A 26,333-nucleotide genomic window follows, 5' to 3' on the forward strand; every position below is an offset into this window, starting at 1 on the left:
AGAAAATTAAACTTCAGTTTTTACTAAGAGTTCAAGTTCTCTCTCTGGAGAGAGCTCCCCCCTCCCCCCAATCAGGAGTCCATTGGAACTGTCTTGGATCATTTTATTGATCAGTAGCTAAATCTTTTACAGTTGATCATCATTATAACATTGATATTAACATGAACAATAATCTGGTTCTTCTCAATTCACTTTTCATCAGTTCATATAGATCTTCCCATGTTTTTTTCCCCCTGAAACCTCCCTTGTCATTTTTTATATAATAATTGTACTCTACAATCATATGCCACAACTTATTCAGCCATTCCCTAAATAATGAACATCTCTTCACTTTCCAATTCTTTACTACCACAACTACTACAAATGTTTTTGTACATATATGTCCTTTTCTTTTGATATTTTTGGGGTATAGACTTAATAGTGATTTTACTGTATGAAAGGGTATATATACACACAGTTTTATGGCCTTTCTGACAAAATTCCAAATTGTGCTCCAGAATGAATTGACTAGTTCATAACTCCACCAAGTGATTATTAGTAGGGATAGCAAGGTAGCATACTAAATAGAGCACCAGGCTTGGAGTTGGGAAGAACTGGTTCAAATCTGGTCTCAGATATTTCCTAGTTGTGTGAATGGAGGGAAGTCCCTTAACTCTAATTGTCTAACCATTACTGCTCTTCTGCCTTAGAATCAATAGGATCAATTCTAAGAAAGAAGATAATGATTTAAAAAGAGTTTCCATCAACCTCTCCAGCATTTGTCATTTCTGATAGGTAGTGATGGTACTCCAGAGTTGTTTTAATTTGCATTTCTCTAATGAACAATGCTTTAGAGCTTTTTTTCCCCATATGACAATGAATAGCTTTGATGTTTTCCTCTGAAAACTGCCTGTTCATACATTTTACCCTTTTATCAACTTGGGAATGACTTTTATTTTTATAAATTTGACTCTGCTCCCTATATACTGGAGAAATGAGCCCTTTATCAGATAAACTTGGTTTAGAAAATTTTGAAATTCTTTCATTGTCTGCGGTACCTTTTATAAAAATATAGTTTCACTGATTATCTCTTTTAATTAGGTATATTTTTGCTTTTGATTTGTGTGAGATCACAATTACAACCCCCACATTTTCCCTCCCTTCAGCCAAAGCATAATATAGTCTGTTCCATCACTTTATTTTAACTCTATTTGGGTTTGTTTTAAGTGTATCTCTTGGAAACAGATATTATTGAATTCTAGTTTTTAAACCATTCTGCTTTCTGCTTCCATTTTATAGGTAAGCTTATCCTAATTACATCCACAGTGATGATTACTGTATATTTCCCTCCATCCTCTTTACTTATGTTTATCCTTCTCTCTACCTTTTTTATCCTGTTCCTCCTCAAAAATTTGTTTTGATTCTGGCTATTGCCTCACCTAATCTACCTTCCTTTATATCACCCCACACCCAAACTCTTTCATTGCCTTCTCCTCCCATTCCCCTATTGTGTTAAATAGATTTCAATGCCCAACTAAGCCTGTATGTATATACGTATTCTTCTTTCTTTGAACTATTTCCAGTGAGAGTGAGGTTCATGCATTACCAACCCTTGCTTTCCCATTTCTCTTCTACTGTCAAAGCTCTTCCTTGTATGCCTGTTTTATGCGAGAAAAAATTTTCTCCATTCTACTTTTCCTTTTCTTCTTTCAGTTGCATTCCACTCTCTAACTTTTTTTTTTGAGATATCCCAATACAATCAACTCTCATGATTTTTTCCTTCTAACTTCCCTAATAATAATAAAATTCTTAGGAGGTAAAAGCATCATCTTCCCAGTATAGGACTCTACAGTTTAAACATCTCATGATTTCTCTTTCATGTTTACCTTTTTATGCTTCTTCTAAGTCTTCTTTTTGAATGTCTATTTGAACTTACTATTTAACTCTGTTTTTTTCAAAAGGAATACTTGAAAGTTCTCTATTTCATTAAGTATCCATTTCTTCCCCACCCTTCAAAGGATTATACTTAGTTTTGTTGAGTAGATTATTCTTTGCTATAATACTAGTTCCTCTGCCTTCCAGAATCTCATATTCCAAGCCCTCTGATTCTTTAATGAATAAGCTGCTAAATCTTGTGATGACTGTGACTCCATAATATTTGAATTGTTTCTTTCTGGCTGCTTATAATGTTTTTGACATGGGAGCTCTGGAATTTGGCTGTAATCTTCCTATTTGTAACAATTCATTTTGAGATCTCTTATGGGAGGTGATTACTGGATTCTTTCAATTACTATTTTACCCTTTGTATCTAGGGTATTGGGGCAATTTTCCTTTTTAATTTTTTGAAATCTGATGTCTAGATATCAGGTAGTCCAATCATTCTTAAATTATCTTTCTTCAATTTATTTTCTGGGTTAATTGTTTTTATGATGAGTTATTTCACATTTTCTTCTATTTTTCATACTTTTGTATTGTTTTATTATTTTTTATTTCTTATGGAATTATTAGTATTTATTTGCCTGATTCCAATTTTTAAGGAATTATGTTCTTCAGTGAACTTTTGTAGCTCTTTTTCACTTTGCTAATTCTTCTTTTTATATTCTTTCCTTCAATGAATTTTTGTCCCTCCTTTACCATTTGGCCATTTCTGTTTTTTTTTAATACCTCTTTTTGTCAGTGAATTTTTGTGTTTCTTTTTTCATTAGGCTAATTCCCTTTCCTAAGGTATTTTTTCCATTATTTTTGTTGCCTTTTTTTGCCAACTTAGCAATTGCCTTTTCATGGCTTTCTTGTATTAGCTTCATTTCTCTTCTCAAACTTTCCTTTACCACTCTTATCTCTTTCTTTAACTCTTCTAGGAATTCTTACTGGCCTTGGATCCAAACAGCATTTTTCTTGGAGGTTTTGGCTGTAGCTTTAAATTTTTTTTCCTTCTTCTTCTGAGTTTGGGTCTTGATTTTCCCTGCCACAGTAGTAGATTTTTATGGACAAGTTTTTTTTTTTCTTTTTGCTGTTTGCTCATTTTTATAGCATCTTTCTAGCCTTTGAACTATAAAGTTGGGCTCTGCTCACCTAGGGATAATGAGCAATTTCCCCAAATGTCAAGCTATTTTTCCTGCTGTTTTCAGGATTAGTTCTGGGGATATGCAAGTTTTTGGTGCTTCTAAGGGATTGTCATCTGAGGAGAGATGCATTTTCTACTCTTCTGGTCTATACTCTGGTCTTTGCCCAGGAAGGGTCTATCTTCATCTGTAGCTTCATGTGCTAGTGTTTTTTCTTCCTATGAACTCTGACCAGGGGGGTAGCTGGGTAGCTCAGTAGATTGAGATCCAGACCTAGAGATGGGAGGATCTAGGTTCAAATCTGTCCTCAGACACTTCCAGCTGTGTGACCCTGGGCAAGTCACTTGACCCCCCATTGCCTAGCCCTTAGCACTCTTCTGCCTTTGAATCAATACACAGTATTGACTCCAAGAGGGAAGGTAAGGGTTTAAAAAAAAGAACTGTGACCAGATTTCTTTTTTTCTGTAACATAAGGGATAGTATTCCTCTCTGTCCTAAGATTGTGACCCAGAACTTCTTATAGGAAACAGAATTGATAATCAGCATCAACCAGCAAAGAGTTAGCTGCAATCTTTTTCTGTCTCTTTTCCATCTCTGGGTCAAGAGCTCACCCAAATTTTGTTGCTACAGTCACTTATTCCTATTATCTCCAGGGCCTGCTGCTATGGTGCCCAAGATCTTAAATGACACCCATCTTTATGTCACAGATATATCCTGCCAACCTCCCAAGTTGTCTCAAGCTGAAAAATTGCCTCAGCCCAGCCTTTCATTGGCTATGGCATTCCAAAGTTTGATTTGAAGTATTATTTTATAGTTGTTTGGAAGAGAATATTGTGAGAATTCAGTTGGGTTGCTGCCTATCCTCTACATAATGACTTTGCCCCTGATCTGCTTGATTTAGGACTTGAACTGGTTCATCTCTTGTCAGGCAGCCTCATGATCCCCTCCTCTCTTAAGCATGTCAATTGATATTGGATATTGTGTGAATACCTAGTTGGCTTATCTGACTAGAGCTCAGAACTCCCTACTTCAATTGATCCACCAGCTTTATCCAAACCTTACTATAAAGGATTCTAGCAGATATGTGCCACCTCAGTGTCATTTTAACAAAGATGGAATTTGAGACCAAGAGAATGGAAATTATTTGCCATGACCATTGAGGTAGGAAAGGGTAGAGTTAAGATTCAAACCCAGGTCATTTGAATTCAAAGTCAGTATTCTTGGGACAGCTAGATGACTCAGTGGATAGAGAGCCAGGCTTATAGTTGGGAGGACTTGGGTTCAAATGTGACCTCAGATACTTCCTAGCTGTATGACTGCACAAATCTAATTGTCTAGCCCTCACCTTTTTTCTGCCTTGGAACCAATACTTAGTACTGATTCTAAGACATCAGGTAAGGTCTTTAAAAACAAACAAACTAAAAACTAAAAAAAAAACACCAAAGTCAGTACTTTTCCCACTATAATATTTACAAAGCACTTTTCTCATTTCAATGTTGATATCACATGCTTAATGATCAACAAGTAGTTCATGCTTAATATTGTTATTATTATATTAATATTAAATGAAATAATAAATTCAGAACACTTTGCAAACATAAAAATGATGTATATATGTTAGTTATTATTAATATTCTCATTTTATATATGAGGAAACAAAGCTTCATAGTGGATAAGTGCCCGTCACCACACAGCCAAGAAGTATCAGAGTCACATTCTCTAAAAATTCCTTCCAACACTAATAATCTATAAGCCCATAACTCAAATGTCATTGTTCCCAATCTTTCCATTGTCATATGACAGCTCATGTAGCACTTTATTCAAGGCCAACCTAGTAATATTCAGAGAATAATAAGAAAAGAAAAAGGTCTTGCTAGGGTTTGATGAAGTTTGTGGCATTTTGTATCTTTAAGTTTGAGGTGTTTTTAAAAAATTGTCACTCACCATCTTGATACAATATATACCGTGGCTCTGATGCTTTTTGGTTATTCTTGAATTCAAGTAATTCTCAGTGAATTAGACAAAGTTTTAGGACCACTTGGCTGCAGTGAATAGAGAGTCTCAGGGAAGTCACTTTCTCACTTCCTCCTCTCTTGCTAAAAAAGGAATCCTCTTAAAAAGTTTTATTTTAGAATGGCAAGCCACATGGACATCTGATATTTAGGTTAGGTAAAAATCAACAGGAATTCTCTCTATCCCTCTAAAAACTTTAGCCTCAAACTTTTCTCAAAGTCCTGAAAAGCTTGTCTAAGTTTCCCCCCCCCCCCCCAAGTGTTCTTCCTTTCCTGCTTTTTTATTCCCTCCCACTTAATGGAAAAGGAAGCCCACAAATGCTGTTTGTATGGCATTTCTGATTAAGGACAGAACAAGGAGGTATTCAAAACCTCGTGAGAAAAAAACATCTTTCACAAATAGCCTTCTTCAAAAAGAGTTTTAATCCTCTTTGAATCAAACTTTCAGACTTGGGATTTACTCATCATTGAGGAAATTTAAGGTAGAACATAAATTATAGGGAAAAGCAATGCTCAAGTAGAATTTTATATGCCAATAGTGAACTATTTCTATACATGTACATGCAAGTGGTTAAAATAGACACAGAAGTAATGAGCAGATAATTCTCCTTTTGGACCTTGGCTATCTCAAATCTTTTGTTAAGTCCTTGGTACATTTTTCAGTTTTAGAGAAATTACATAAAGCCCAAAGTTGACTCTAATCAGAAACCACAATGGCTATTTCTGGACTCTCTGAACACTTTGAAATTTTTCGTCTTGAAATTGCCAGCTCCAGGTTTGCATTTGTCACGTAGGAGGCCCAGTTTGAAACAGGCAGCTGTTAGTGAGAGCATAAGTAACATCAAACAGCTGACATCTGACTCCTGATTAATCATCATTTGATCTGGCAAAAGAAACTAGCAACTCAGCCCAAGCTCAGCATGTGCTAGGAGATCTGCCCTGCTGCTAAAACCAACATTCACAAGAGCCCTGAGCCTCTATAAACACGGTCTATATCTTTTACATGTGCTGGTACCTGTCAGCTAAACACAAATGGAACAGTTGGACACCTGTCACTTGCTATAAGGTAAATGCACAGCCCAGCTTCTTTCTCAGGGCTCAGTCGGATTACCCAGTCTTCTAACAGATGAAATGTATTCATGAAGACGCATGGGGACTGGGAGGGCAGGGGCTTACCGTGTTCCTGATCCCTTGCTTTTTTTAGGCCTAGTACAACTCCAGGAATAGTTAGTTACAGAATCATCTCATCCTACTAAGGTGCATCGCAGCTAACTAATAAAAGCTGTTGTTGTTTGTCCTTCTCTTTCTTCCTTCTGTCCTTTCTTTTCCTTCCTTCCTTCCTCTCTTCCTCTCTTCCTCTCTTCCTCTCTTCCTCTCTTCCTCTCTTTCTCTCTTTCTCTCTTTCTCTCTTTCTCTCTTTCTTTCTTTCTTTCTTTCTTTCTTTCTTTCTTTCTTTCTTTCTTTCTTTCTTTCTTTCTTTCTTTCTTTCTTTCTTTCTTTCTTTCTTTCTTTCTTTCTTTCTTTCTTTCTTTCTTTCTTTCTTTCTTTCTTTCTTTCTTTCTTTCTTTCTTTCTTTCTTTCTTTCTTTCTTTCTTTCTTTCTTTCTTCCTTCCTTCCTTCCTTCCTTCCTTCCTTCCTTCCTTCCTTCTTCCCTCCCTCCCCCCTTCCCCCTCCCTCCATCCTTCCTTTCCTCCCTCCCTCCCTCTCCCTCCCTCCCTCTTTCTTTCTCTTCCTTCTTCCCTCCCTCTCTCCTTTCCTTCCTCCTTTGTTTCCTCCCTCCTTCCCTCCCTCCCTCCCTCCCTCCTTCCCTCTCTTTCTCTCTCTCTCTCTTCCTTCCTTCCTTCCTTCCTTCCTTCCTTCCTTCCTTCCTTCCTTCCTTCCTTCCTTCCTTCCTTCCTTCCCTCCCTCTTTCCTTCCTTCCTTCCTTCCTTCCTTCCTTCCTTCCTTCCTTCCTTCCTTCCTTCCTTCCTTCCTTCCTTCCTTCCTTCCTTCCTTCCTTCCTTCCTTCCTTCCTTCCTTCCTTCTTTCCTTTTGATCTTAGAATTAATACTAAATATTGGTTCCAAGGGAGAGGAATGATAATAACTAGGCAATGGGGATTAAGTGATTTGTCCAGTGTCACACAAGCTAAGAAGTGTCTGAGGTCAAATTCAAACCTATGACCTGCCAATTCTAAGCCTGGTTTTCTACTCACAGAACCACCCAGCTGCCCCTGTTTGTCCTTCATTTTTGAAGAAGGCCAGTGACATTACAGAGTGATATCTTGAATTATGCAAGAATTGGATTTAAATGAAGCAGAGTTGCACAAAGTCCCCAGCCTCGCTCTCTCTTCCAGAGTAATTGAAGTCCACAGTGGTGAGACAAAAGTCAAGATGGGAGATGGCCCTGGTTAAGGTTGCCCACAAGAGAAAGGATATAGACTAATTATCTAGTGAAGCATTGCCTTGAATTCTGCTGGGGTCCTACCTCATTTTATGAAGGAGTACAGTAAAAGCTCTCTTAATGCAGAGATTATTTCAAATTGCCTTTGTATTTCCAATGGCCAATGCTTGGCACTTAGTATGTGCTTAACATTTGTGGCACACAGAGAGAGACTAGACCTCTAAGATTTCATATCTAAGACAAACTCAGATGATGAAACTCCCACTATTGTTGCTGGTTGGTATCTTCTGGGCAAAGTATAACCTTTAGAGAGTTGTCAATAAGAATCTCCTTAAAGGCTGGGGCTCTCTTTTGCTTGTTTTTATACATCTAGAGCCTGGCATAATATAGGTACTGTGATATTTATTGGGAAAGGAAATGGGGAATTGGAAAAATGGGTGATAATGGGAGGTTTGTAGAAGGGTATGGAAGAGAGAAGGGAGTGAGAGAATATTGCTTGGAGAGGCTAAGGAGGGAGATGCCCCCTGCTGAGAGGAAGCAGCAGGGGTCCGATAAGGACTATTTGTCCTAAAATGACTGAACTGAAGTTCAGCTCCCTCTATGACCAGAAAAAATAGTCCACTTATCTGACTGCGAATTCAAATAATATAAAGTTTAATAACCAGTTGGGATTGGAGTTTTTTCTCAGCTTCAGACATGAGGCCAGGCCAGAGGTTGACGGAGGGTTCTCCCACTCCTGTCTACTCTATATCAGTCCAGTTTTGTCTTTTTTAGAATCTTAGCAGTAGACAGAAAGCAAACAAGAACAGATCTGACCTTCAGAAGCGATTGGGCCTGAATCTTCAGGCTGAACCAAGAAGAGGCACACCATACCAGACTGGGCTGACAAGCTCCTCTCTCCTCCAACACCAGGAAGCAAGTCCCACCCCCGGCAGTAAACAAGTGCTAATCATAAGACCCAACTGACACTCCCAGTTGGCCCCTTCCCCCACAAACTGTCAGGCTTGTTTCCTTTCCACAGTACTTAATAAATGTTTACCAGTTGATTACATAGAATACTGAGTGATTGAGTGACTTGTCCAGGGTCATAATACTAGTATATATGAAAGATAATATTCAAAGTAAAGTATACCCAGCTTTGGAGTCAATTTTTTAGCTGCTATGCCTTTTTTCTTCACAGCTAATGTTTATATAGTCGTACATTTATATACATTGTTTTATTTGATCCGAATAACCTCCCTCTGGGCTACATGTACTAATTTATCTTCATTTTGAAGACAAGAAAGTGGAGTTTCAGAGTAGTCATGTGATTTCCATAGAATAGAATAATTATTAAATATAAGAAACAAAATTTTAATTTGGGTCTTATTGGCTCTGAATCCAGTTCTCCATACCAGGAAGTATCAGAACAGTAGAGAATTCTGACTAGGTCATTAATGTTTGCTAATTGAATAGAATATAGGTTTTTTAAAATCTGCTCTATAACATTTATAGCTGTGGGACAATGGATTATTAATTTAATCCTATTTGCCTCAGTTTCCTCATCTGTAAAATGAGCTGGAGAAAGAAATGTCAAACCACTCTAGCATCTTTGTCAAAAAAAAACCCCAAATGGGATCATGGAGCATCAGACTGCTGAAAAGTGAATGAATAACAATAAAAATGAACAGAAATTTCAGGTGGCATAAACCTATTACTTCCCTCTTTCAGGTGGCACAAACCTATTACTTCCCTTTTGTGTAAGACCTTTCTTTTTAATTGATTACTGAGACATGATTAGAATACTTGGGATTCATTTATCTTTATGATTTCTTAAGGATCTCCTCAGTGCCTAAGCTTGATTTGATTATTGAATTCTTAGATGATAGTTGGAAAACTATTATGTCTCTTTGTATCCCATTTCCTTTGGGGACTTGGACTCCCTTGGGAGTCTTAACCTTTTCATGTGTCATGGACCTCTTAGTCAGTCTACTGAAGACTATGGACCCTTTCTCAAAATATTGTTTTTAAATACGTAAAATAAAACGTAAATGATATAGAATTGCAAAGGAAGACAACTCTACTGAAATATAGGTACTAAATATTGAAAAAAATTCTCAGACCTCCCTGAAATCCATCCATGGACCCCTTGGCTGCACATGATCTCCAACTTAAAAACTCCTTCCCTAGAGGAATTCTGAGAATGCCCCCTGAAATATACTGAGAGAGAAGGTATAGATGGCCTTAAAGAAAATAATACTTGTCTCTCATCATGTATGATGTACAATGCAAAGTCATTTTCAGAAGTCAGAAGAAATATAATAAGCAAATGCCTTCTTTCTTTTCTGTGCACTCAGACTCCTGCTGCTCTTTCTCTGCCTGTCTCAGATGGCCAGGAACAATTTACAAACATGATAGACCTTAGCAAACAATGAGCTATGGACAGAATGATGTCAGTACTAGGAAGAAAAGAATGTTCTCTCCACAGGGAATGGGAAAGAAAAATGAGCTTCAGTAAGACTGAAGAAGGTTAGTTTGGGCCAAGTGATGCCTATCACCACTCTTGGAAGTGTATATGTATTTTAAAGGAATGACTATAACCCAAGAAAAAGGAAGAAACATCACATTTGGAGAGTGAAAATGTAATTGTGGCACCACTGAGAAGAGGTAAATGGAATCTCACAGTTACCAGTGTGACTTGGGTGGTATGAGGCTCAAGATGAAACTATAGTGATGGTTTGAAGTCATCTATTCAAAAGGAGCAGACCCCAGGGAGAGGCTGGGGAATAAAGTGGCATTATATATCAAGAGGGAAATACTTAGAAAAAAGTCCACAAACTTTAAGTCTGAAGCTCTGAATCTGGAGTCTGTGAGCTGAAATAAATTAGTCTGATCAATGTATTTCAATATAATTGGTTTTCTTTGGAAAACCTTTTCATTAACCCCCTTCTGAGAAGGGATTCATAGCTTTCAGCACAGATTCATAGTTACTGCCAAAGGGGTATATGACCCAAAAACTCAAGAACTCTTGTATTAACTAATCATCTAAATATCTAATTGATAGGGACAGGTCTGATGATTTCACAAAGGAATGAAAGTTAGCATCTTCTCCTTAACGCAGAGTTCTAGAGCCTAGAACACTGAAAGATTGATTTGCTTGGGGTCACATGGCCAGTTCATGTCAGAGACAGGATTTGAACCAGGTGTGTCTGGTCTTGAGATTAGTTCAGTATTCACAATATCATATTGCTACTATGATTACTACTTATGTGACTTTGGACAAGTATCTTTACTCTTCCAAAATTAAATGTGTGATACTATAAAATATCTTAAGAGGGCACAAAACTTTCCACATTTTAAAAATGGGGATAATCCAAGGGTACTGCCACTTGAAATGGATTCTTCACGTCTAGATGAACGTAATTCCTTGATACTTAAAGAATTTATAGATATATTTTGTAGAAACTGTTCTTAATCTTTAAGGAAATATAAAATTTCAGAGATGAAGTGATTACAGAAATCATTAAGTCCTCCTTGTGGTTATTTAGTCATTTCAGTTGTATCCAACTCCATGACCCTTTTTGGGGTTTTCTTGGCACAGATACTGGAGTGGTTTGTCATTTCCTTCTCTAGCTCATTTTACAGATGAGAAAACTGAAGCAAACATTTAGGTTAAATGACTTGTCTAGGGTCACACAGCTAGTAAGTGTCTGGGGGAGAATTTGAGCTAATGAAGATAAGTCTTTCTGATTCCAAGCCCAGTGCTCCATTCACTGTGCCACCTACCCTGGCTTCATTGGCTATCTCCTCTTAAAGATCTGAAAATGGAGGCCCAGAAGTGAATTCACTTGGCCAAGAGTATAGTTTAGTTGATTAGTGGTAGATCATACATAAGTCATAGAAAATTGTATGATCAGAGTGTCACAGATTTAGAACTGGAAGAAATTATCAAGGTTATCAAGTCTAACTCTCATTTTACATTGAAGGAAACTGAGAGAAGTTAAATGACTTGGTTAAGCTCACATAGCTAATAAGTGTCTGAGAAGGGATTTAAATTTAAGTCTTCTTGACTGCAAGCTAAACATTCTATCTACTGTGCCACTTAGTTACTTGGTCTCCATATTGAATTTCAAAATGGAGGAGGAATTAAAATCTGGAAACTATAGATTAAGAAATGATTATTCACTAATTCAAACACAGTTTGTAAGCATTTAGAGAAGAACTAATGAGAGTGAGCAAAGATACATTAAGAATCAATCCTGCTAAACTATCCTACTTTTCTTCTTGATGATATTTATTATTCTGGAACATAACAGATATAATGTAACTGGATTTCAGCAAAAGTGTTGGACACAAAGTCTCTTTCATGGACTCTCTCAGGAAATATGTTTTGTTTATGGACAGTGGGGTTTATAGACATCTTCATTGATCCCAAAGTGGGCTAATTGGTCTATTGCTGGAACTGCAGTCATACAAAGCTCTGCATATATAGTGCTGAGACATTGCTAAATAGAACAGTAGAATTATCCTAGAAAAGTTCATTTCCTTTTCTAGCTCATTTGACAGATGAGGAAACTGAGGCAAATAGGTTTAAGTGAATTGCTCAGGGTCACATGGCTAGTGTATGAGTCCAGATCTGAGCTCATGAAGATGAGTTTTCCTGACTTAAGGTCTGGCATTCTTTCTACTGTGCCTCTTAGCTGTCCTTTGTATTTAGTAGGAACCCCAAACCTTATTAATGAATGAATAAATAATGCAGTAGATAATTATAGACTTAAATACAATACATTTGTATGGATTTTTAGCTAAACAATAATACCCATAGATCATTGATTAATTGATCAATACCAATCTGGACTCTTTATGGTCAAAATTTTAGTCAATGACTTGGATGAAAGAAAGGACATGTCAACTTTTTGTATGTACAGGACAGCTAATAGAATGGATAACTGAATCAAGAATGAAAGGGATCTTGAGGAGCAGGAAAGATGAACTGCAACCAACAGGGCATAATTTAAGATAGAAAATATAAAGCTCTACATGTAGGTTAGAAAAATCAATTATCTAAGTACAGAGGAGAAACTTGGTTTGACAGCAGCTCATATAAAAAGTCCTGGGGGCTTTACTCATCCTCTAGCTTAATATGTGCTTCTAATATGGTGTGGCAGCTAAAAAGCTATTGCAGTCTTAGTCTATATTAATAGTAGAGTAGTCTAAGGACATTGTACTGTTCACACTGAGACAAGGACTTAGGATATCTGGTAGTAGTTCTAGTTTTGCCTAAATCTCTCCAAGCTTCACTTCATTCATCTCTAAAATGGAAGAATACCTGCACTGAGCTTTACAAAGACGCTATTACAATCAAAATGAGATGCATTGACAAGAAGAAAGGCCCCATATATAACAAGATATTTATTTTGGCAATTTTAAAGCAAGAACTAGAAATAAAGTAGAAGCCTATGAATTGGGGAGTAGCTACACAAATTGTGGTAAATGAATGTAATGGAATATTTCTGGTGATCATCATGGAGAGTACAGAGCAATATAGGAATCCTTATATGAACTGACACAAAGTGAACTAAGGAGAGTCAGGGAAGCAATATAGCCAATTATTATAACAATGAAGATGGAATCACACATACACAAAGATTGAAATGGAATATAATAAAATTATAAAGAACAACCTTGTATCTCCAGTACTAGTACTTTGCTTGGCACTAGGAATACAAAGACAAAACAAAACTACCCTTATTTTCAAGATGTTTATAATCTATTATATAATAGAGTGATGAAATATTTTACCTAGGCAATTCCAGGATGGCAGCTATTGGGAGATAGATTTGGTTTAATATGAGGAAGAACATTGTAACAGTAAGAGCTGTCCAGAAATGGATGATCTGTTCTGTGAGAGTTCTCTATTCTGGTAAGTGTTTAAGTAAAGCCCATCAAGGATTAATCAATCAATCCCTAAGAGTTTAGTAAGCATCTACTATGTTCCAGGTACTGGACACTAGGGAAACAAAAATAGGAGGAATACATAGTCCCTTATCCCTCAAAGTTTGCATTTTATCTTAGGAATTGAAGTGGATTTATAAAGGAATCTATAAATTGATAAATGAAATTGCTTGCTGAACATGGGCAAAAGAGCATAAGTAAATGGGAGAATAATGAACAGCCTCATTTAGAAGCTAACTCTTGAAGAGTATTGAAAAAGATTAAGGATTCTAAAAGGTAGAGGTAAGTGGGGAACACATTCCAAGTATGAGGGTCAGTTAGTACAAAGGCATGGAGATGGGAATATTGTAGAAAGGACTCTATATTTGGAATAATAGAATCTAGACTGAATGATACCATAAGGAAATTAGGGGAACATAGAATAGTTTACCCATCAGATCTATGTATAAGGGAAGAATTTATGACTAAACAAGAGATAGAGAACATTATGAGCTATAAAATGAATAGTTTTGATTATCTTAAGTTTAAAAGGTTCTTTTGTTTGTTTTTTAACAAATCCAATGTAACCAAATTAAAAGGATAATAACAAGCTGGGAAAAGTTCTTTACAGTAAATTTCACTGATAAAGATCTCATATCTAAAATATATAGAGAACTAAGGTAAATTTATAAGAATACAAGTCATTGCCTAATTGACAAATGGTCAAAGAATATAAACAGTTTTCAGAATAAGAAAAAATATTTTAAATCATATAAAAAACTTCTAAATCACTTTTGATTAGAGGAATGCAAATTAAAACAACTCTGAGACACCGCCTCACACCTCTCAGGTTGGCCAATATGACAGGCAAAATGATAAATGTTAGAGGGGGTCTGGCAAAATTTGGACACTAATGCATTGCTGGTGGAATTGTGAACTGATCCAACCATTCTGGAAGGCAATTTGGAAACATGCTCAAAAGGCTATAAAACTGTGCCTACCCTTTGATGCTATAATACCACTACTAGGCCTATAGTACAAAAAGATAGAAAAGGGGGAAAAGAACCTACTTGTACAAAAATATTTATAGTGGTTCTGTTTGCATTGGCAAAGAATTGGAAACTGATGGGATGTCCATCAATTGGGGAATAGCTGAATAAATTTTGGCATAAAATGGTGATTAAATACTATTGCACTATAAGAAATGAGAAGCAGGATGATTTTAGAAAAAGCTGGAAAGACCTACATGAACATCATGATGCAGAGGGTAATAAACAGAACAAAGAGAAAATTAAACACAATAGCAGTATTATTTTATGATGATCATCTGTGAAAGACTTAGCTACTCTTAGCAATACAATGATCCAGGATAATTCTAAAGGACTTATGACACATAATTCTATCCACTGCCAGAGACAGAACTGTTGGAATTGGAATGCAGAACAAAGCATACAATTTTCCACTTAAGTTTATTTGTGTTTTTATTCTGGGATTTTGGGGTTATGAGAGTATTGTCTTACAACAATAACTAATATGGAAGTACATTTTGGAAAATAATATCTGTATAATATGGATCAAATTGTTTACCAACTCTGGGAAGGGGAGGGAAGGATTGAAGGAAGACAATGTGGATCTTAAACTTTGGAAATGTGTGTTGCAAATTGTTGTTACATGTAATTGGGATAATAAAATATCAAATAAAAATAAATAATAATACTAGAATCATAAAATCACAGAATTTAAGAGTTAGACCCATACACAAATTATGCAAATTGGCAATTCATCTTCAGCAACAGTAATTATTATAAATTTTTGATGTCATTAACAATTGGTAATTTTTTATGGCAAATCATTGTGCTTTTGGAGAGCTAAGTTCTACTCAAGATTTAAGGTTTCTTTGAATTCCAAGATTCTGTAAATCTGTGAAAATACCAGAATATTTGACACTTGAAAAATATTTTAATTTGAAACTGATAGGGACCAATGAAGAATATTGCTTCAAACTTCTCCGAACTCTATCAATGTAAAAACTAACTGGCGGAAGAGTTATAGGCACTGTGTTTGGGAATTGATAGAATCTATGGCATATTCTTTTTATTATTGCCAATGGAGGCAAAACTTCATACTCTGAGTGATGATTTGGGATTTTTAGAAGAAGGAAGAAGTCATTCAGTGTCGTATAATGCAAATTAGAAGGGCATTTAATTTGGAAAATGTTATTTGGGATTAAAAATATTCATTCTAGAAGTAAAACTGAAATTTTGAAGAGACTTGAAAATGGTCTCTGAACATAATCCCAATAGAACAGTATGAGAAAAAAAGTTTTACCAATATCATAGCCCAAAGAATAACTATATAGCCTCTCAGTGTGACATACTTGAAAAACATCAGTTTTGTGGTTGAATACGTTCTGATATTGTTAAAAAAAAAAGATCAGGCTTTTTATATTTACCCTTTAAATTTAGAGTAGACTGGAGCTCATCTTAAATTTTGCACAAGTTCCTTTGGCCAGAATATGCTCAATTAAAATACTGACTAGGAAGCCAGTGGAATATGTAGAAATTGTATGTGTTGGAGGGAAGGGAAGAATCTGGATAGTTTGGTTCTTGAGAGTATTCTTTTTACTACACACTGTCATATTTTTGTGTTAAAAAGCCTGGTCATTGTCCTTTAGCAAAAGAACCTCCATTTGGATTAACACTTAAAATTGAAGGAGGGCTTTTTTCTTTCCTAGTTCTTGGCAACTTCTCCCCGAGGCTGCCTTATCCAGACCAACTAGTATCATTTCTTGGGCACCAGAAAAACTATGATCCTGGTAGTAGCAAAATATCTTCCCACCCAGTTATCAGATCTTCCCACCCAGGGTTATCAGATAGACTTTCTTCTAGAGAGTTGTGATCCAGGAAGGAAAGATCACCTGGAGGAGTGAGGTTAGGGAATGAGGTGAGGTTTTGAAGGATTTGAGAGAAAGGGAACTCTAAAAGAAGAGCAAAGAGCTGTGCCATAAAAGATTCCTAAGACAATTGTCTTGTGGTCAGGTCTTATTCTACTTTTAACCCTTTGGCACATTCCTCCTTTCCAAGAGCTGCAGAATTATTGAGTTTTCATTGATATTTCAGAAAAAGAGGCCTCAGAAAAGACTTTCCAGAGGCTAGAGAGGGTAGCTCATTGAAAGCTCTTAAACTAATAAACTCAGAAGATTTCACTGACAGATCTCAAGTCTGAATAGTTCAAGGAAAAATGTCTTTTATGAAAATAAAGCAAAAGCAAACAACAACCACCAGAAAATCAACAGTAATAGGCTCAAAAATAAGCCTAACAGACATTTGGAAATTCTTTTTTTTTCTGAAGTTAACAAGAAACAAGGCCCCAAGTCCATGAAAAACTGAAGCTGTTGCTTACTTTTCCTTCTCACCTGCTGGTTTTAATGGCAGTAATGGGTACTTTAGGACAGATTTTAAAAAAAGGTAAATGTTTTTTAAAAATCCTTTGTTATGAAACTAACAACTAGAGGTATATTTTTACATTAGTTGATATTCATAGCTTGTATAATACACACTTCCTTCCTACATTTATCCATAGGATATTCAGGTCTTTGAAAGAATTCATCTACAGAGATATTATAGTCTAGAACATTTGAAAAGTCTATAGTCATAGAAATGATGGTTTCCACTAATGGGGAACCTTTAGAAAGGGAGGAATGTCAGGGGAGTAAAGGTATATAGGTAATTTTTGTCACCCTAGTAGTCATTACAATAGAAAAGAAAGTCACAAAGTCTCAAAAAGGTAATCAAGGAAAGCAACAATTTGATCTTTGGCCTATTTTTTGATTTGAGGTGGAAAGTTAAAACAATAGGAAATAGAAAGAAAAATGAGGCCTTGCCTAAAACTAGCTCTTCAGTGAAAAATGAACAGTATTCCACAAAGAGAGGATTCTATATCTGCTACAGAAGCAGAAAGACCCTTTGTAAGGGTTTCTTAATTTGGGTTTCTTAATTTGGTGAACTTCATGAAAAATATTTTGATAACCGAATTCCAATAGAATTGATTTTCTTTGCAATTTTGTGACAGGTAGGTGAAACAGTGGATAGTAGCACTGTGATTCAGGAAGACTTGAGTTCATATCCCTCTTAATAGCTGTTTGACCCTAGTTAAGTCATTAAACTTTTCTCATACTCAGTTTATTTATCTGTAAAATGGGTATAAATAATAGCATCTACCTTACAAAGTTGTTGTGAGGATTGAATGAGATGACATACATAAAATGTTTTGCAAAATTTAAAATGCTAAATAAATGTTAGTTATATTATTATTGTTAGTAGTAGTGGTATGAGTTTTAAAATATTGTGATAAAGGGTTGTTTACATAGTAGTACATTTACATACATTATTTTATTTAATCTGAACAACCACCCTCTGGGTTATGGGTATCAATTTATCTTCATTTTAAAAACAAGAAAATGGAGGTTCAGAGTTGTTATGTGATTTTTCCTGTGATGGGACAATTACTAAGTTTAAGAAACAAGATTTGAATCCATGACCTTTTGTTATTTGATATCCAAACTGGTTCTAAGGTGAGTTTGAAGGGACTTTCAGTCTCTGAAAGCCCCTTAGGTGGGAAGGTAAAGTATTTCTTTAAAATTGAAGTGGAAAGTATAGTGTGGTTAAATACTGATTGATCAATTATAGTTGAAATTAACAGAAGGTACCCATCTATACCCAAGCACTGTATTTCTTTAAATCTTTCTCCAAAAGGTAATTCAAATAAGTTCTAGAAATGTGTACATGCCAGCTGGCACTACATTTACACAAAGCCTATCCAAATGACTTGATCTTGTGCTTTATCACTTCTCTGACAGCCACACCTGGAGAGAGGTTAATTGCCTGATATGTGCTCCAGAAGGCACTACCATCCAATGATGATCCCTGTCCAAATTTTAGTTATTGTGCCCAGAAGGAATAAGCCAACCCCAGGAAAACATGCCTTACAAATTGAGTTTTGTTACATGACAGCAAGTATCATAAAATATCATGCCAATTAGAAGACATGTCATGATCACTGGGCAGAAAGACTTTTTCTCTGAAATGCCATTTTAGAAGATGCCACTAACATTTTTCCTCCCTTTTTGTTCTTTGTATTTCTCCCTACTCTCATTTAAAGTCAAATATCTGGCAAGAATCTGGACTTTGTAGCTAATAGCAGAGGGATTTCCATAATATGCCAGGTGGTAATGTCAAAAATAGTGACATCACAACAGTAGTGTTCTGAGTCTCACTGCTATATCGCCTGGAGCATCAATACTTGTTTTTAGTATAATGGTAGGGATTGTAAAACCCTGTTCTTAAATCCTCAAAGGCCACTAGTGGGGAAATATTTCATGTTTTGGGTTAAATTAATATTTTTTTAGTAAAAAGCAAACCTACTTAAAGCATGTAATAAATAGATGCTGATTAGTACAAACTACGAAGTATAAGCTATTTCCCAATCAAAATACTGAGCCATAGACATATTGATGGAGACAAACCAACAAGGTACACATTAAATTGCAGTTTTGACGAGGACATTATGTCAGTAATGTAACATATTTCACTCTATTACTAAAAACATTAAGGTTTGGATTTTAATTACTTCTCCTGTTAATCTGTAACTACAGTGTTAAACACTTGGTGATTTCTCAGAAGCTGCTATACTGTTGGGTTCCATTCCCATCTTTACCATGCTTGGGTAAGACAAAGCACTAATTCTGACAGCAATGGAGTGGCTTCTATTCCATAATGGATGGAAGCTCTCTTGTACTCTGAACAATGGACCTGGCAAAGACCTCTTGAATTTACAGTGTGTTCTCCAAATCAAGGCATGACAGAATTGAGATGAATTCAGGAGCAAATTAACCTTGAAGCAGAAATAAAACAAGTTATACTTTCATAATTATCTGACTGGAAGTGAAACCACAATATCTAAAAAAGGGGAAGGAGTTTGCATTTGATAATATGACCCTCAGTATGAGCATTAGCTCAAACTATGAACTCATATGATGAGTATTGTTGCTGTTATTCATCCTTCATTTTCTAAGAGGATCAGTAACATCACAGGGTGATGTCTTGATTTGTAAGTGAAATGATTTTAAGTGAGACAGAGTTACCCCAAATCACTTTATTCTCTCTTTCAGAGACATTGGAGTCTAGTAGAAGATGAAAGTAAGGACCACTAGTGATGGCCTGGGATACAGTGGATAATCTCGGTGTCTTTGATGTCTAGCCAGGTACAACAGTTGATATAAAACATTTCCTCAAAAGTCTATAATATATTCTCTTACACGTAAATACAGAATCTAAGGAAAAGTGAGCTCAAACTAAGCACATGTGACAAAGGATAAATCTCAGATCCTGCTTCCTAAAAGACCTTTCCTCTCATTTGTGGGATACTCAAGAAGTTCCCCTTAAGGATGGTGAACCTTTGTCCATCTGTCTTTGGCTCCTAATGCAAACAACTGCCATCAGCTTGTCTGTGACTACGGCTAATACAATGAAAGGAAGATAGCAAGTCTCAAATATTCTAGATCTTTAGAAGCTCCAGAAGACCAAGTCTTGTCAAAGGGGGGTGGAGAAAGAGGAGAATTGATCAAGGATGAATCCAAAGCCTTTCTTCTTTCTCTAGGCAGTTTCTCCTTCTGGAATGTCAAGCTTGCTTCAATCTCTTTAGCCTAAAAGAGGTTTTACCTAGATGGGGGTACCTGAACAAAACTATTATGTATCGAAGTTCAAAGGACCTTTCTTCACTTAATCCAGGGCCCAGAGAGATTTAATAATTGTGCATTTTATCATTTACTTCAAAGGAGGTGAGGTTGAATAGATCAATCACTCCATGCTAGCATTGAAAACCAAGGAAAGGGGTCAGCGAAGTGTATCAGTGGATTGAGAGCCAGGTGTAAACACAATATGTCCTGTATTCAAATCTAACACCAGACACTTCCTAGCTGTGTGACCCTGGGCAAATTGCTTAACCCCAATTGCCTAGACCTTATAGCTCTTTGGTCTTAGAACTGATTAGTATTGATTCTAAGACAGAAGGTTAGGTTTTGTTTTGGTTTTTTTTTTTTTAAAGAAGACAGTTGGGGAAAAACATAATGAAAAAATACTTTGATATTTGGATGAATCCACAATTTTATCAAAATGATTATGTCCTATATTGATTTCAACCCTTTCTTCTATGTTCTCTCATCTTATGTGATTCTTATCCATGACTTCCCATAAATTCCCCGTAGGGTTTGTCTTAGAGGGTTACGTGGAGGTTCTAGGAGGTTGAATTTGTGTTTGCCCAGGATTATGTATCAGAAGGGACTTGAATATAGAGCTTCCTGGCTCCATCTGGTACCCTATCTACATTGAGTGTATATATTGAAAAACAAAACCAAAAATATATACCATATGTGCATATGTGTTTCCTCTTTTACTAATACAGCATTTGTTCTACACTGTATAGTCTTAGCTGTTTGGGGATCAAGAGGTTATGTGACTTGCTAAGATTCACCTAGCCAAGATGCATTAGAAGAAGTACTTAAACTCAGGTCTGTGGAAGAGAAAATTTACAAGGCATGCAAGACAGAGATGGATCATCTGTTGGTCAAATGAAAATTCCATTTTGAAATGTTACTGGGAAAAACAGTTGGAGCCAAGTCAATGGCTGGATTGGGCTGAAGGGGGCTTTTGGCTTTTGGTTTTGGCTGATGGTGGTGACTGAGGCTGAGGCTTTTGCTAGCTGGCTGAGGTGAAAGAAGAAGAAAGACAGTTGTCCTCATATCTCTCTGACTGACTCTGTTTCACAATTGTGACTGATTGCATTTCCCTCAATATCCTCCAAACCAACATTCTCTGTAGAGAATAGGGGGATCCTACCTCTTTTACCTTATCCTCTACCCTTGTCCTCTCTTCCCCAAATAAACCCTTACTTGAGAAAAGAAGAGGAAAGAGTATTTCCTCTGAAATCTCATAGTTCACAGAAGAAATGGGAAAAGGGAGGCTGAAAGGCTTCTGAAGAGGGAGGAATAGGGAGGAGGGTAGATAAAAACTTGATCCATTAGTCATCTAATATATAATCAAATATACACCCTCAAAATAGTATCTATTACAGGTCTTTCTTATCCTGAGCTCAGTTCTCTGTCCACTATGCCATAATATGAGTGTATGTTTGTACATTTATGTATCTACACTCTTGAATGGATCTATACACACACAACACATATATATCCAAAGAGAGATAGAGAGATAGACAGGTAGACAGGTGGGAAGTCAGATAAATAGAAAAAATGAGGAGAACTATGGATATTGATGATTACAGACAAATTAGATGGACTGTCCACTGGCATTTTATAGGCTGGAAAACAATAATTTTTCAACTACTTTTTTTCTATTGTGGACAGTCAAGCCAATTACAAAATGCCACCTGCAAAGAATAGCATATGAAAAACCTTGCCATTAATAATGAATCCTTTTGTTGGGGACTATGTGAAAAACTTATGTCATGACTCCTTCTATGACACTAGTAAACAAACACCTTAGCTGAACCTATGTCTCAGTTCACATGTCATTTATTGTCAGGTTTCAGGAACTGTTGAATAAGTTCATCTTTTGCTTTAGAATCTTGAACTTTTTTCAGATATACATAGGAGAAATCTTGAAAATGCATTTTGTCTCATTGATTCATGTTATTTGAAAATTAATAATTAAAATACAAGGTGTTAATAGTAATAGAATATAAATGTACATCTATCAGGTGGTAAATCATATAACTGTAGAAAAGTTATTGTCTTCTATAGAAAATCATATTCAAAGTTTTTCCTATTACCTCATATTTTCATTAAGCATCTCTGCCATGTGTGCATAGATTACTCTCATAAACATTATATGGAGATAAATAACAGACATAATGGTCCCGTGCTTGCTAACACCTTCTTAATCTCTTTTTTAAAAAAGCAGAAGTTACATTCATGATTATTTCCACCCTTTGGGGGCCTTCCTTTGAGATCTTAAAAATCAATTCCTGAGAATGTTCCAAATTGTGTTGCCTCCAGCACAATTTTTGCAGAACATATTTGGTCAGTTCCAACCACTTCTCTTAACTTTACTTTCTTAAATGCTATAGTATTTATGCCTCACATGGCATATTGGGGCCAGAGGTGGTAGAATCTAAATGTGGTACTTCCATTATCATCATTTATAAATAAGAGATCACTATATCATGTCAACGGATTTCTTCCATTTCATATATGTTTCTAATTTTCCTCATGGTTCCATCTGCAAATGCTCTCAGGGGGATGTGACTTAGCTTGAACTCTTGCTAGACTCTCCATTATCTTATTTTCCCTTCAATTGCTTTTTGCTCTTTTGAGAGGTGATAGTACTCACAGTCTTCTCTACTTTTTTATAATGTTTTGCTAATGGACTTGTATTGCAAATGGGTATTGCCATCAGTTTTTATCCCTCTCAGCTTGGAAGAGAGATTAAATGTTTGCTGGTTGAAGAGACTTATGGGATCTTTTGACTGTCCTAATGACTTATTTATAAATGAAATTTTTAAAGAAATAGTGATATCTAATGTCATTGATTTTTGTCAATTTCCTTCATTTTTGGAAGCTGACAGCTTATTTAAATAGGGTATATTGTAGTTATAATAATTAGATGAGGTCCCTTGCCATTTTTATTCCTTTTTTAATTTGGTAGTTACTCTTGCCTTTTGCTCTAATTAGCTAATTATTTAACTGAATACTAATTATTAATTCTATAAAATTTATTTCCTATTTATTAAGATATCATCAACTTCATTTTTTATGGTGTTTTCTGGTTCTCACCACTTTTCCCTTTGACCATTTTGATAGAAAAGTAGAAAGTGCTCTAAACAGGGAGACCTGAACTTATAGTCCTAGGACCTGGTTTCAAATCCCAACTCTGCCACTATTTAACTGTATGACTTTGAGTAAGATACTTGTCCTTTATGTGGGGGTGCTGAACCTGGGGTCTATGAGCTTAAATTTGCTTAACAACTATTTCAATAGAATTGTTTGGTAATAATGTTTTAATTTATATACTTCAATATGATTCTTATGTAAGATTATTATTATATAATAAGTATATAATACATATATGTATATAATATAAAATATTATTCAGAATCATCATTTTTAGGTCACTGAAAGGGTCCATGATACACAGAGAGTTTAAGAACTTATACTCTAATAGTTCTCTAGCATGACTTCAATCACCTACAACGGTGATGTAAGTTTGATGCTGTTCATTGAAGAAAATTCCAGGAGGCAAAACTCCCTTGGAGCTTTGTGGCTAGATGCAGTGACTATGGATATGTGGCAAACAATTAGAAGAGGAAGCAAAAGGAAGCCTTGGGGAAAAGTGATGGGAGGAAAAGAAGCAGAAAAGTCAGGACTTTGGGTATGAAAATTCTGGGAGGTAATATGCAGGTTGTAGCTGGACTAGGAGACCAAAGAGGGAACTTGTAGAACTATGCAGGCATTATATCTCTGAAGACGGTGTCCTGGGGACTCCACAGCCAAGCTGAGAGGCTTTCACAGAACTCTAGGGGACATATGGTATTGATATTTAAGCTTCTACTACTGGGTATGAGTTCTGAAGTGATTCTTTGCCTCTAGTGCTTTGCTGGGGAATTACTAGGAATTAAATGATAATTGAACTACACTTTCCCTAGAACCTGGAAAGGTTTTATTTATTTGGGTATGGAGTATAGAATGACACTGCTATTGATTCCCCCTTGTTATTTACATTACTTACAGTCCTAACTATTAATATTATTCTGAAGTTGGGTAGATGCCATCTGCTTTCATTAAATGCTCTGGTCATTAGATTTATTGTTTCATGGTTTGTAAGGAGAGAAGGTTACTCTGCTAGGAGTTCAGATTATGATTTGCAGAATTCATTACCAAAATCAGATTGTACTAACAGGGTAAAAATAACAAGAGATGGCAGAACCAGATTTCTAGTAATTTTCAGACCCCAATGTTACAAAAGTACTCATAGTATATAGGAATAAGATCTTGGTGTTCTACAAGTCTTTGATGTTTATATCTTGATCCTGAACCATATTTTATAATATATATTTTTTGTTTTTGTTTAATGTGTCTACTTTCATAATAAAAATATTGAGAATTGAATTATATAATGGTTCACTTTAGGAAAGAAATATATTGTCAAATAATTCATAGGATCTTTTTTTTAATGGGGTTGATAGTATTATGTACTAAAGAAAACTCTAGCCTTATGACTTGGATACCATAGTGACATATCACTGGTTGTAGAAACTTGAGTATATCATGGAGCACAGAACATTGGAATTAGAAGTGACCTTAGAGATCATACAGTGCTAATCTTTAAATTATGTAATTGAGTAAACTGAGGCATAGGGATATGATCTGGCTTTTCTGTACTTGAGTTATTACATTTGTAAAATGGAGAGCAAACTTTTTCTTTGTATTTCTTAAAGGTGCTGAAGGAATAAATGTTATAGGAGTGCCCTGAACTCTTTGGAATGAAGATGATTTAAAAAAAATAACATCACTATGATATAAGCTTCTCAGTGGGGCATTTAAGGCTCTTCACAACCTTATTGTTTATTATTCCCCTTCACACACTATTTATTTCAGCCAAACCTAACTGCTTACTAGTTATTCCCTAAACCTGACATTCCATCTTTCACCTTTATGCACTTCGGTAAACTGTTTCTCATGCCTGGCCTACATTTCCTCTCCACCACCATCTTTCACAGTCCCTATCTCCCTTGGTATGTCTCTCTCTCTGAACCTAGGATAGTGCTTTGTCCTGAGTACATGAGCACTCAAAGTTTGCTGACTTACTACTTGAATCAGACGAGAGTTTTATATTCAGGATCCTGACTAATTGCTATTTACAAGCTACCATATAGTGTTATAGTAATTAATGAGTAACTTGATCCATTCATTCTTTTTTCATTTAATATATTTATTAATCTTTGTCACATAATAGGAACTTGTTAATTGACTAATCAAGCTTATAATAATAATAACTAGTGTGTATATAGTGCTTTAAGAATGAGCTTTTAAGAAGCAGCAAGGTAGTGCAATGATAGAGAGCTAGACCTGGAGTCTTGAAGAACTGAGTTCAAATTCGGCCTCAGATATTTATTAGCTACATGATCGTAGACATGTTACTTAGTATGTTTCTCAGTTTTCTTATCTATACAATGGAAATAATAAGAGCATTTACTTCTAGGGTTGTTGTTTAAAAAATGAGATAATAATTGTAAAGCATTCTGAAAACCTTAAAGCATTATGCTAAATACTGTCCTTACAACAATTCTAGGAGGTAGATGTTGCTATTATCTCTATTTTACAGTGTATTAAACAAAAATAAAAGAGAGGAAATTTTCTACCCAGTGGGAAGCTTGGACTTTCGGTATGGTGAGGGGGAAAGAGAGCAGAACCCCCTTCTCAAAGTGGGGTTCAGGGGAGATAGCAGATGTAACAGGTTGGCTCAGAGAGAGGAGGGGGTTAGAAGAATTTCACCCTTCATCCTTTCCTCCTTAGCTAAAGCTGCTCTCCCCAATTTGCTCTTGTCCCTCTAGTCCTCCCTCCACTACTTGAGATGGAAAGGTCTCCCCTTGATCCATTCACTCACACTCAGCTTGGGGAACAGATAACTTTTAATGTTAACTCAATCAGGTAATACAAAAGGAATAATGGGCAGGGAAGAATGGGGAAAGGAAAGTGGGGAAAGGGGGTTCCTCTCTCTAAACCTTTTCCCCTTTTGCCTTTCTCCTTGAGTTTCTTTTTTTTGGGGGGGGGGACTCAAGCCTTGGCAGCTTGAGCTCCTGAGAGAAAATCAGGTTGACTCACCCTTGGGCAACAGGAGCTGAGGTAAAGTCTTCTCAGGTTTCTCTTCAGAAAGTCCCTTCAACTGGGAAGTGTTGGGAGGAAAGATTTCCA

At 36.0% G+C, this 26,333-nt stretch overlaps 1 protein-coding gene and 1 long non-coding RNA gene across 3 annotated transcripts in view; one reads left to right on the forward strand and one right to left on the reverse strand.

Moving 5' to 3' along the window:
* The window catches only part of GRM3 (glutamate metabotropic receptor 3), a 305,775-nt gene that overhangs the window by 100,036 nt on the left and 179,406 nt on the right, over nucleotides 1–26,333 (reverse strand). The window lies entirely within an intron of this gene.
* LOC103093907 (uncharacterized) overlaps nucleotides 5,965–26,333 on the forward strand; it is a 44,799-nt gene continuing 24,430 nt past the window's right edge. For both annotated transcript variants that reach the window (XR_001624912.2, XR_472837.3), the window contains exons 1-2: nucleotides 5,965–6,119; nucleotides 19,518–19,610. This is a non-coding gene — a long non-coding RNA (uncharacterized LOC103093907). The remainder of the gene's footprint in view (nucleotides 6,120–19,517; nucleotides 19,611–26,333) is intronic.

Source organism: Monodelphis domestica, chromosome 5, assembly GCF_027887165.1.
Source record: "Monodelphis domestica isolate mMonDom1 chromosome 5, mMonDom1.pri, whole genome shotgun sequence".
Lineage (NCBI taxonomy): Eukaryota > Metazoa > Chordata > Mammalia > Didelphimorphia > Didelphidae > Monodelphis > Monodelphis domestica.